Raw genomic sequence first — 13,715 nt, 5'->3', positions numbered from 1 at the left:
TTTCTAGTGTTACAACATAGCTTGATAAAGTATATTTAGGTGGGACTTCAAATTCACTGGGCTGGTACTGGGTGACTGCCTTTGCCTTTCTAGGGACTCTTATGCATTATTTCTGTGTTAATTTTTCCTCATTTCATTTTTGTCTGATATCCTAGGACTTCCATTAAAAAAATTTAAACATCTGGATCTTGTTTCCCCTGTTTTTCATCTCTTTGCCTTCTTTCCTGTTTTTTCCGATTTTCTCTCCTTTATCTTCCAAACTTTCTAGATTTTTTTTCAAGAGCCTCCAAGTCTATTGTTTTGGACGCAATAAACACCTCTTTTCTTCTTAAGGATATGAGTTAGGGGGTTTTTGCCTTTTTGTTTTCCCTTATTTTCATCCCCTCAGTTTCTCCTGGGTTGTTTTGTTTTGCCTATTTCTTTTATTCTTTGCTTTTCTTGGTGGAGGCTTCACTAAATGTGACAGTTTCAACTACTAAAGAATTCACAGGACTCGCAATTACAAAGCTTAAGAATCTACCAGTTATTTCAAGAAAAGAACAAAAATGGCAGCAGCATTGAAGTAAGGAACTGCATCTCAACGCAAGCTGCCTCACGGAACAAATCAAAAGCCGCGAGCTAGCTCTTAATTGTCCCCCATCTGCAGGACTGTAGCAATTGTACTCTTACTCAAACCACAAACCACCAAGATAGGTACAGAGTACCTGGGAACCAGGCTACCTAATGTAAGCATATTACTATGAAGTAACCAGACCCAATGGCAGAGTCGGGGGGGGGGGGGGGGGGGGAGGGTCACTGGTCACCTAACCCAGGTGTAGACCATCATCTCACCATTATCAAACCATTTTCATTAAGCCTGTAAAAACCACCAGCAACTCACCTGTGTCCTGTGGTTGAAAAGCAACACTATTAATCTTTACAAGTCATGCCTTGTCTACAGTCAATACTGTCTTGGTACATATCTTACTTCAGCACAACAGCTCAGACTAATTCTAGGCATGCTGGAATTAACCCTCACCACACAGAGGCTTTCGGTAAATCCAAGTGTGAACGAAAATCTTAAGTGAAACTCTGGGTAGACGTGCATGGCTTACCTTCACATCTCGGTGAACAGGCATTTGCACTGGAGACCGCTAAGTGGGAATCTGGGAGTTTCATCACCTCAGTTTATTCAGATTCTCTGAGGCAAGTTGGGATCTGGGAGAAGTCGGTAGTGGCCTGACTTCCAGCTGGGCAGCTTCTGGCGGGACAGTGGGAAGGCAGCCTGGGGATGTTGTCCCACCTGGCTCTGGACCCCTGCGGCAGAAACACCCCCAGTCTACCAGCCCTCCAGCCCTTGCAACTGTGCTTTTCCCCCCTTTACTTTCAAAGGCCTTACCTGATTGGCTGTTGCTGGAGAAGCTCTTTTAATTGTTGCCTCTGACACTGGATTGAGTGAAGGGTTTTCAATTCACACCCAGCATGGCCCCAGTTGTAACAAATTAACAGACAAAGCAGTCATTGAATGCAGCAGTTTTCATGGAGACTGCTTTACCCTGGCAAAGATTATTAAGACAAGACTAAAAATGTACAAGCGCGATAATATTAAGGCCAGAACGATGGGGCCACTGCCGCTATGCCTTCTACAATCCTCTATTCAGGTTGTTTCTTTCCATACTACATTTATAACATCATCAGGGTGAAGAAGTAAAGGGTGCGGGCAGTATATAGCTTTGATCCCAGGGAGTCTGTTGGTTTGCAACTCTGGTATTTCCCCAGGGCGATTTCAAAACTGGCCCATGTGTATGAGATGGCAAAGAGACACTGAAGAGGCAGACAATTCCAGATTGGTAGGTGGCAGTTTCAACAAACAAGAGGAAATTTGCAACTTCTAATGTTTGTGAGCCCTACTCCTGGGCTCCCAGGGAAGCTATACTTTAACATTTATCAAGGTCAAAATGACTCAGCAAAATCCAAAAGCACAGGCTGTATTTCTGCCCCGAGCACATATTGAATGTCTGCTTTTTAAAAATAAATTAAAAAAAAATGAAAAAGGAGTATTCTGAACACAAGATAAGAAAAGGAAAGAAACTTCCCTGGTCCCCACAAGATTAAAGTCATAAGGCTTTCACATATTAAAACATAAGATAAAGTCTATAACTTTCTGGAATGTCCTTCATCATGATGATTTGTAACTCTTTATGTAAAAAACATACATGACCCGGTACCAAATGTTCCTTTCCAGAGCACTCTCTTCTCTGTGAATATTGTGTATCCTAGCAGGTGTCCTAACTTGGCCTCAAATAAAACTCTTTTCCTTTCTTTTTAAAAATTTTAAAAAGGTTTGTTCATTTGGGGGCACCTGGGTGGGTCAGTCGGTTAAGCATCCAGATTGGGCTCAGGTCACAATCTCACCATTTGTGATTTTGAGCCCCACATCGGGCTCTCTGCTGTCAGCATAGAGTCTGCTTCAGATACTCTGTCCCCCTCTCTCTCTGCCCCTCTCCGCCCCTCTCCCTCAAAAATAAATAAACATGAAAAAAAAAAGTCTGTTAACTTCATGTTGACTAAGGGAATTTACAAACCAGACTTGTTTTGGGTGGTGGTAAGAGGAATAGATCTGTGCATCCCCCTGCCAGAATCCTAGGAGATTAGAGGCCATAACAGGGTTCAGGCACATGTATGTAGTCCAGATGGTCTCAATACCACAGTACTCTCTCAAGGCGGAGGCCTGAAGTATCTCCGAGTGTGGGAAGAGTGTAGAACATACATTTTAAGAATAGGAGAGGGAATAAGGAGCCTCTGATAACTGGGTCCAACTCAGTGTCAACCAGCCATCACATCCTCTGGATGACTCCCTCCAACACTCCACCCTTCCTGACCAGCTCTTGCAATCTAACACGTCTCTCCACCTTGGCCCATGTACCCTGGGTGCTTGGGAGACTTGGTAGCATGAGAAGTTCACTTGGCAGCTATCCAGCTGCAGGGTAGGCAGATAATGGAGCAACAATATTAGCACATGCAAGAGAAAATACAGATTAAGATCGTGATCCCCCAAATCAGTAACAATTTTGTTTTCCACCAAGAGCTCCATGACCCAAATCACTGATTATTAAGTCCCATGGGCTGGGGTCAAATCATTCAGAGGATCCATTTGTGTCCTTGTGATCTAGTAAAGATGATATAACATTAGTGTAAATAAATAAATAGTTGGCCAAGCCAAGGTGGTTTTACTTGTTAGTAATCTAATCTGATGCTTTAATATTTCATTCTTCCTTTCTATAAATCCTCCTGCTTGTGTGCTATCGGGGAGATGGAACCTCCATTCAGTGTCATGGTTTTTGATTTGTTTTGTTTGTTTTGCCCACTCATGTTCATTACCTTTGAAATGTGATCCCCATCACTGTCTATTCAACAAAGTTATCTGTAATTAGTAGTATGCTTCTCTAATTCCCTAATGGTGGCAGCCTGATTTGTGGGGCAATAGGAGAAACTTGGGTTAGGTCAGACATGTGTCCACACAAATCAAGGCATATTTAGAACCCTCACTAGGAAGGAGGGGACCAATATAATCAATATGCCAATCCCTCATCAGTTGGGAACTCCTGTGGATGACCTCAGACTCCTTTGGCAGTTACCTTGGGCATTGTTTAGAACACATGGATCATATTATTACTGCATTAACCAAGTCACTATATTTTAAGGGCAATCTAGCTTCCTTGGCAACATGCCTTCCCTTTCAGGCACTACAGTGGTTGTTCTTTCTGTGCACCCAATCTGCTATATCTACTGAAATGTCAAGTTGTTAGGACTGGTACCTGACCTAGGGCATCAGCTTCCCGATTTCCAGGGAGTGTGAGCACTTTATAAGCCAGGATGTGGAAGACAGTGAGGACAGCTCCAGCCTCTTGCAGGTGAACCCAAATATTCTTCCACATATTCTGACCCCACAAGGGCTTATTCATGATCATCCACACCTCAGCTCCCCATTATTCTCAGCTTTAGAACAGCCCAACTCTCAGTGTAAAAGGTTATGAGGGATCACCATCCAAGCCACTCTTGAGTTCAGCCCACTGGCTACTACAGTTCATTCCTGTTTCCATCCAAAGGTGTCATTATTGGGCTCAATAGCGACTACAATCCAAGTAGGTTGGTTGCCCTGACTAGACCCATCTGTATACCAGGCAACAGCAGGAATTTTCCCCATTCCCTCTCTACAGGCCACAAAGGCCACCACAGGGATAGGGGTGAGGGCATTTGAAGGATCAACATACTCTACAGGGCTTAGTAATGTCCATATTTCTAGAGACGGTTGGTGGACAAGGAACTTCTCAGGTACAAATAGGCTTGCTATTTAGTCAAAGTGGGAGTTTTGAGCCCTGGCAAAGGTAGATCAATGGAACACAGTCTCAATCCACCCCTTTATTAGCAAGATAAGTTCTTACCATGATATGCTGTTCCTTTGTGAAAGGCTCTACCTCTACCTGAAGAAGCACAACGTATACTGGGAGGAGCTGTCGTTCTATGGGGGTATGTTGAGTTTCTGCTCCCTTCTAGAGATGGGACCAAAATCCTAAGGGTACTACTCTCTCCTTTTGTTGTCTCAGCCACAGTGCCCAACCCATACCTTCCAGAGTCACAAATACATCTAACTCAAATGATAGCCCTGATTGGGAGCTGCCCAGAGCTTTCATCTGCTTCACTAACATTTTTGCCTTCCTGAAGGCAGCTTGTTGCTCTGGTCCTCTACATGTCCTTTCTTTACCAGGTGGTATAAGGGACAGAGGCACTGTGCCAAGTGGTGAATAAAAGTCTTCCAAATCCTCAAAATCTCTACAAGAGCTGGCTCCTCTTTCACATTCTTAGGAGTTGGATAGGCTGCACCTTGGTGATAACAGTCTCAGGGACAATGCAGGTCTTACCTGACCATATGACTCCACAAAACTTGGCAGTGCCTGGGCCTTGAATTGTCTGCATTTTCCTCTCATCCCGTCCCTCACAGATATTCCAGCAAAGTCTGCACAGTGTCCTGTAGTAGAGACAAGGTTTCACATGTCCACATGAGATTGTCAGTGTAAGGGGCCCATTTTATTGATGTGGGGAAGGAGAACAGTTCTTGGGCTACCATCCCATGATAAATCACAGAGCTGTGTAGGTAGCCTTGGAAGCACTTGAAAGGTACATTGTTGTCCCTTCCACTTGAAGGAAAATTGATCTTATGACTCAGTGGCCAAGGGTATACTGGAAAACAACAACAACAACAACATCAGCAAACCTTTTGCTAAGTCCAGTTCAGCACAATACGCTCCTAAGACCATGGCCAAGGGATCTACGATGGTGGCAGTGTTGGGCACAGTTGCATCAATGGGAGGCACTACCTTGTTCAGCTATCAGTAGCCCACAGTCATCTCCCATGAGCCATCTGGTTTTTCTACTGGCTATCCCAGGATGTTAAAAGCACTGCGCACAGGGTGCACAATATCCACTCCATGCAGTTCTTAGTTTCTCCTGTTTCCTTATGCTCCCCAGGCAGCTTACTTTGTTTAACAAGTATCACTCTTCCAGGAGTGGTACTGGTTCCCAGCTGACATTTCTCCTCAGCATTGGTTTGATTACTCTAGCCCGAAGGTGAAATTCACTGATAGAGGTTTGCAGAATTTGACCTTTTAGGATATCATTGCTCAATATGTTCTCTAGCATTGGAGAAATAAAACTTCTTGTTCTAGGTGGGGAGAATGCCCAATTTTCAGTGTCAAAAGGATGTTCCTGACTCCTGACCATAACCCCGGCCCTGGGAATATTAGGGATACTTATTCCCTGCAGGTGGTATACCTACTTTTGAAAGCAGTGATGTTGATATCACATATACCAAAAGTATGTTTATGTAAACATGATGTATGGACAAAATGTTCTTAGCAGAATTATTTATAATGTTGGAAAAATCCAAATCTTTATTTTCATTAAAGTGGATAAGTGAATCACTGTGCATTCATAAATTTAATGCAAAACTGTGATACTGACACATTATTTTATTCACTTATATATTTGACTGGTTTCAAAAATAAGCTTAGGCAACACAAAACATGCAGTAAAGTAAAACAAACAATAAAGGAAGAAAAGCAAAATAAGGGTAATAGATCTATATAGAAGCCATTAATAAAGTGGCTAATGTTCACATAGGCTATTTAGATATCAAACTTCTGAAATTTGCATGAATTTAGTTTTGTTTTCACAACATTACAAGGTTTATGTTCTTACAGATATGTCTAACCATTTCTCAGTTATCATTACATTTGGGAGACCATATATAAGGTTCAGCACAGTCGTGGCCTATAGTCCATTGTTATAAATGTAATTTAATTATGTGTCTGGAATAGGATGTCAGCTCCCTATGAGCATTTTAAAAGAAAGTAATTTGTTTTTCTCTCAGTAATGTTTCTTTGAATTTTAGATAAAATGACATTAGGATAATCTATACCCAATGCTTCCTTTTGTCAAGGAAAAGATGATTTTCCTTCTTTCTACTCCCGATAACCTTTTCATTGGACTTTATTCTTTCCAGCCTTCCGTCTGAGATCTTGCCCAGTTAATTATACCCTCTCTTTTCAACAACTACAATCTCCTCTGGCTTCTCTACCTAAAACACAAGCTGGATTCTCCTATTAAAAATAAAGACAAAAAGAAAAACAAATGCCCCTTTGATCCTTTATTTTGTCTCTCTGTTCCCTTCTCTTCCAACTTTCTAAATGTTCATTGGCTTCTCCACAAATTTTTTTTTAATGTTTATTTGTTTTTGAGAGAGAGAGAGAGAAAGAGACAGATAGTGAGTGGGGTAGGGCCAGAGAGAGAGGGAGACACAGAATCCAAAGCAGGCCCCAGGATCTGAGCTGTCAGCACAGAGAGTGACATGGGGTTTGAACTCATGAACTGTGAGATCATGACCTGAGTCAAAGTCAGAGGCTTCACTGACTGAGCTACCCAGGCACCCCAGCATCTCCACAAATTAAATTGAGAGTGAATACTTTATATCCCTTAAACTCTTTCCTAGACTTCTGTTATAACTTTTTTTTTTTACATTTTCTTACGATTTTGATGATTTCTCCCCCAAAGTGATTCCCTCCTATTCTTATAATTCAGGACATAATTTCTAAACCACTAACTCCCAAATCTAAAATGATCTCTTCTCATTTTCTCAGGCCAAAGACTGGCATTCATCATTTCATTCTAGAATGACATCTCTACATGTATCACACAAATACATTAAACATGTGCCTAAGTCAACTGTTTCATCTTCTTTTTTTTTAAGTTTATTTATTTATTTCGGGAGTGAGGCAGGGGCATAGAGAGAGGAGACAGAGAATCCCAAGCAGGCTCCATGCTGTGAGAGCAAAGCCCAATGGTGGGCTCAATCTCATGAACCCTGAGATCATGACCTGAGCAGAAATTGTTGAAACTTAACTGAGCCACCCAGGCAATTCTCATCTTCTTCTAAAACTCCATTTTTCTATGTGCATTGCCAAAAATTCTATGTTCCAGGGCACTTGGATGGCTCAGTCAGTTAAGTGTCCAACTTCAGCTCAGGTCATAATCTCACGGTTCATGGATTTGAGCCCACGTTGGGCTCTGTGCTGACAGCTCAGAGCCTGGAGCCTGTTTCGGATTCTGTGTCTCCATCTCTCTCTGCCCCTCCTCTGCTTGCACTTTCTTACTCTCTCTCTCTCAAATATAGATAAACATTAAAAAAGTAATAAATAAAAAATTCTATGTTCCACACAAAAAGTCTGATTTTTTCTCATCAATTATTTCCTGTTTTCCTTTCTTACCCCCTACCATATACACACATGCTCTCTCCATTAGTAGGACCTGAAATTTCTACCTTCAGTATATCTCAGAATACATAACTTGTGTGTTATATTCAAAACTCTATCTTATTGCCTAGTACAATGAATAGCCCATAGTAGACTCACTTTAAATGAATTATTTTGAGTGAATGAATTAAATATTATACTCCCCACCCCCTGCAAATCCATTGGCACTGCTTAAATTCAGGCTTTCAGAGGCCCTTCTCTACACATAACCATAAACCTTCTCACTATCTCTTTGAAATTGGTCTGCCCCCATTGTAGTCAATGCTCTGCACTTTGTCAAGATTACTTTTCACGGGGCACCTGGATGGCTCAGTCGGTTGAGAGTCTGACTTTGGTTCAGGTCATGATGTTACGGCTTATGAGTTCTAGCCCCGCGTTGTGCTCTGTCCTGACACCTCAGAGCCTGGAGCCTGCTTCAGATATTGTCTCTGTCTCTCTCCGCCTGCCCTCTGCTCATGCTCTCTCTCTCTCTCTCTCTCTCTCTCTCTCTCTCTCTCTCTCAAATATAAACATTAAGAAATTTTTTAAAAAGATTACTTTTCACATATATGTACACATTACATTACTATTTATGCATAATATCCATTCTATGAAGAGTTTTCCTAAATCCTAAGGGCTCATGGGGAAAAATAACATACAATGTGACATGCCATAGAGACTCATCTTTAGATCTCAACCTACCTTGGCATTTTCATCCCCTTCATGTTTGGCCACTGCTTCCCACAGTTTCCATACTTAACTGGCTCAATGTTCACACAAATGAAATTGCTCAGTTTCTCTGATAAGCTCTTCTTAGCTATAGTTGTAGAACTACAGTTCTGTAGAACTTCTGCAATATTTTTCCTCTTTCCCTAGCCTTGAAAACTGCTATTTATCCCTGACATCTAAGTGCATTGACAGCAAACAGAATATCTTTCTGGATTCCTGCAAGCAGAATTTGTCATGCCTTTACTATAAATTCCCAAAGCATTTTTCCTTGGAACATTGTATCATTCATCATTTTGTGGCAGAATTATCTAATTATATGTGTATCTCTCTTACAAAAATACTAGTATAAATCTCTCTCTATTTTTTTTTACTACCTTTTACATTGTCTGGCATTATTGTAGGCACTTAATACATAGTTATGGAATAAACTGTACTTCAAAAATGTTTTTCACTATTTAACCCATTATCAAGACTTCATATTTTAGAGTACATGATACAAACCATGTTGATATTGGCTTATACACAGAAATCAGGGAAATGTCTGTTAACATAGTCCTTGATTTCTAAATCTTCAAAAATATAGAGAAAATAGATTTTAGGAGAAAAAGAAGTACTGGGGAGTTACATTTCTATATATTAAGTACATATCATATTATGTTGAAGTTTTACATTGAAGTTTTATTAACAAATTATATTGATATAAACCATTGATTGCACTGCAATTTTTTTTTCTAAGCAAGTGGCAATGAACTTAAAATACTGTTGTTCCCCAAAGCCCTAAAAAATATCTATAATGTAGATTTTAGCAACATAATATTCTTTAAGTGATAAATGTGCATTATGATTATTTCATGAATTAGTATTCAGAATAAAGTAAAATTGATCATAGTATGTCAGGGCTTGGAGGCTCTCTACATGTGTATACATGTATACACATGAAAGAATTGAGTCAAAGAGGAGCTTCAAGTTAATACTAACATGTGGAGTCTGTGATTTTTTTTTTTAAAGTCATCCCGTGCCATCTTAAATGATGTTCAAAAGCTCCCGGTTTCAGGCTCACCTCTAATAATTCTGAGGTCTAGGGCCAAAGTACAAATCAATATGCATGTTCCAAACATTTAATGTATAAATCCAGCCACATCCATGATCTAGCTGTCATTTTTACCAAGGAGCCCCCACCCAACCCATTCAGCAATGATGTATTCCACTTCAGACTATGGCTAAGGATTTCATGGAGCAGGGCTGGATAGGGCATTGTATAAAGTGATGCTAAGCCCAGAATTCCTGGACAGTGGTTGAACCCACTCCCAGTCCGGATGTTGACTGACTTCATCAAGCTTCCCAATGAGCCAGGTGAACCAGGTTCCTCCCACCAGCTTCACTTCTCCAGCTTAGAATTGGCAGTTTTAAGTGCTTCTGTAAACTAACTCCACAAAGAATAAGTAGTACAAACCTGGGAAACACTTTGGGTGTTTTAAGGCAGCAATTTTTAACGAAAGCAACCACCCTTTTGTAGGTTTTCTACTTTACCTTCACTTGGAGTCAAGTGGACATTTACAAACTCATAATCCCTCATCTTCTTGCCTGCGGACTCCAGTCTGGTTTGAGCAACTCTTTAAGATAATTGCAGTTTGTTAGGAAACATTCAAAAGTTTCCATACAAGCGTAATGGAAAAATAAATTCTGTTTAAGTATTTGTGAATTGCAGACACTAAAGTATATTGCTCCTGATGCATGGAACTAAAATGGTATTGTCCTAATTTCTAAAATTGGCAGTCTTGAAATACATTTTTCTAACAAAGATAATAATGAAGGCTTTTGACATGCATATGTGGTTCACACTGATTTTAGACTGGGTATAATCAGCTGAGAACATGGACAAGGTAAATTAAGGTTTTCTAAATTTTTTGAGCACATGAATATCTGCCAGAAAGATTTGCATATGTAAATAGTGATGTTCTCCCCCAGCCACTGAAAAATCACATTAAAATAACTGCAATAATTATAAAATTACTTATAAATCGCTATAAAATATAAGTATGAAAATACTTATAAAGCAATTTCTCCATCATATTTTTTATATTGTGGTACTATAGACGTGTAAGAAAAAAGAGATCTTTTGTAGCTCAGTATACAAATTGTAGTGTGCACGTGAATCCTTTGGCTGAGATTAAGTTTCCATTGCTAATGACTATAATTACCATAAAATTCATTACATTTGGGCTAATTACTTTAAAGTAAAAATAAAGACACATTGTTCTTTCAAATCCTAAAGGCTGGAATTAGAATAACTATTTCTAGACTTAGTCCCAGTTATGCTAATATTATTAGGTTGTCTGTCCTTGAAATTTAGATTCAATTTCATCCGCTGTTTAAATCTGATTTTACAAATCAAACTCAAGTAAGGAAACAAATGGAAATGCATCTTTCAGCAGCATCATCTGACAGTATATGATAAACAGCATCATTTACAGGACACTACATCATACCATTTACATTTAGAAGGAAGAAAAATGCTGATTAAGCTTCCATTTGGCCCAGGATTTCCAATACATAGCGTGTTAAGCAATTCAATCTTTTCAGTTTTAAAGCCACACACATCTCTAATCATAACACGCCAGAAGCAATAAAACTACCAGAATGAGTGGGGGGTGTTTACTTCTTACACATTATAACATCTCTGAGCCAGCAGTATTCCAAAAACATGTGTTACTATGATCTCTGGATTGACAGCTCAGCACCCAAGGGTCTCTTCCTCTCCCCAAGGTTTGTTTTTAAAGCTCACAAAGGGCTCCCTTAAAATAAGAGTAAAATTGCATTTCCCATTCAATGACTCACCACTTGTTTCAAAGGGAAAAAAAAATCATCTGACCCTTTTTGCAATTAAATAATAATCATGTTTGGAGCAGAGTTAAACAAAACAAGAAAATTGCTAAACATTGTTGAGTTTTTGTTATTCTAGTTGGTGGAAGTTGTGTATGCATTAAAACTGCTCATTTTTATTTTTGGACATACTAGAGATGGTGATACTTCTAAAGGAATACCAAAAATTTATAATACAAAGAGGAAACCTTTATAACTTTATAAACCTTTGTAACTTCACATGATCAAAGAAATGTCTTATTTGACTCTGACCTTTTTATTAATTATGAAGAAAAATTTCTCCATGGAAAGCATTGATAGTAAAAAAAGAAAATTGTAGATAGACTATTAGATCTAAATAGTCTGTTATTTAGATAACTGTTTTTAAACATGCTTTCATATTTCAAATTTTCTTACCAATCTGTCTACTTATAAATCATTCTTATCTGTTCCTAAAAGCAATTTCCAATATGTAGTCCTGACATCCAATTTTTGTTACTGAATGTAGTTAGAATAACTAAAGTATATACATTTGAAATAGTTTTCCATTTAAACTGGCCTTCTTTTCTACAAGTCCAATGTACTGAGATATATATATTTTTTTCATTTTAGAAACTCTTGTTTGGAAGCTAATATTCTTTCTTTATTATGCCCCATTTACTTTAATTATCCTTGCAAAAAAACAAACTAAAGGAGAAAAAGGAGGATACTTGTGTCTTAAATAATCCCTTATTAAAATTCAGAAAGAAGACAATGTGGGTGATCAGTTCTCATACATAAAGTTTGTAAAATAGGGAATTAGAAATTATATCTGAGGACAAGTATTTTATATCAGTAAAATTCCAAATTATCTGAAAAAATATTTTAGTTATAGTACATTAGACTTCATGGCTGAGTTGTGATAAATGTGGTGCATGTGTGCATGTGTACGTATACATAGAGAGAAAGACGGACAGACAGACAGACTGATCTAACCTAGGTTCCCTTTAAAGTCATTACTGAGATAATATCCAAAGCCTAAGTCTTTGTCATGATCTGGACAAATCATGGCTCAAGTCTAAACTTGGACCACTTCTGGACATTGATTTTTTTTTTAACTACAGTTATTATTGAATGTGCACTTATCAGACAATGCCTTGTGGGCTATGTGCATGTGCATGTGTGTGTGAGTAATCTGCCTATTTAAAGCCTACTGAGATCACTCCCAAATGAAGTCAGATACATTAATTTTATTTTTTATAGTTTTTTTTAATGTTTATTTATTTTTGAGATAGAGTGATCACGTGAGCAGGAGAGGGTAACAGAGAGACGGGGACAGAGGATCCTAAGCGGTCTCTGAGATGACAGCAGCAAGCCAGATGTGGGGCTCAAACCCACAAACTGTGAGATCATGACCTGAGTCAAAGTCGGACATTCACACAATGACCTAGCACAATGCATGGTCATACGTTGGGAGTGGATTCATGATGAATGAATATAAAAATGAACAAATACATGAATGAATAATGTTGAGGATCTTTCAGAATCATAGAATAAGTTTCTTCTTCTTCTTTTCTTCCTTTCTTTCTTTCTCTCTTTTTTTTTTTAAATCTGAGTGCATATTCCTTAGAATTGCTACTAGAAAAGAGTTCCAAAATCTGTGCTAGGAAATGAATAAGGTATCTCCCCTAATAGACCTATGGTTTAGTGAAGAGAAAGAGGTTAATCAAGAAACTACATAAATGAATACAAAACAACACTGTAATAACTGTGTGATAATAAAGGAAATGTATATGGTATTGTGGTAGATGGAGCAATGAAAATGTATACTAGGCTGATTTCCCTCAATCAAGAGGAAATCATGCCAGGCTTTTCTGCAACATTTAAAATAGAGGTGAAATAAGAAACAAGCTTTGGGTACGGTTGATTTGATATTATCACGTTTCTGATAATAAAAGTAGGTCCTAAAAATGTTTATAAATTTGCCATATGTGCAGCTAATTTGTGTTACGGGGTTGCTTTGTTCTTGGCCCAGATGCACCAAAGAATTGGAGACCTGAGACCAGAATGCGGAGACAGAGTTTATTAAGTAGATAAGTATAGTACACTTTCAAGAGTGAACGCAGGCCTCTGCTCTGCCAGAACAAGAGTGGCAATGGCCCCAAGAACCTCTAGCTGCGTCCTTTTAAGGCTGCTTTGGGTACAGGTAAATTTGGCTTTGATTGACACTTTTGATTGACCACTGGTGGTTATATAACCTTTTGGTCTCTGCGCATGCACTCTCCCATGATGCATTCTATTATAACTGTATTTTTTTTA

General features: G+C 38.9%; 1 long non-coding RNA gene across 1 annotated transcript in view; it reads right to left on the bottom strand.

The window, feature by feature from the left end:
- Positions 1–2,532: 2,532 nt before the first annotated feature.
- Positions 2,533–13,715, bottom strand: part of LOC128316009 (uncharacterized) — a 28,841-nt gene continuing 17,658 nt past the window's right edge. The window contains exon 3 of the long non-coding RNA XR_008299327.1: positions 2,533–5,008. This is a non-coding gene — a long non-coding RNA (uncharacterized LOC128316009). The remainder of the gene's footprint in view (positions 5,009–13,715) is intronic.

Source organism: Acinonyx jubatus, chromosome B3 (genome assembly GCF_027475565.1).
Source record: "Acinonyx jubatus isolate Ajub_Pintada_27869175 chromosome B3, VMU_Ajub_asm_v1.0, whole genome shotgun sequence".
NCBI lineage: Eukaryota > Metazoa > Chordata > Mammalia > Carnivora > Felidae > Acinonyx > Acinonyx jubatus.
The sequence above is the reverse complement of the archived record's forward strand: the minus strand, read 5'-3'. Positions and strand labels throughout refer to the sequence as shown.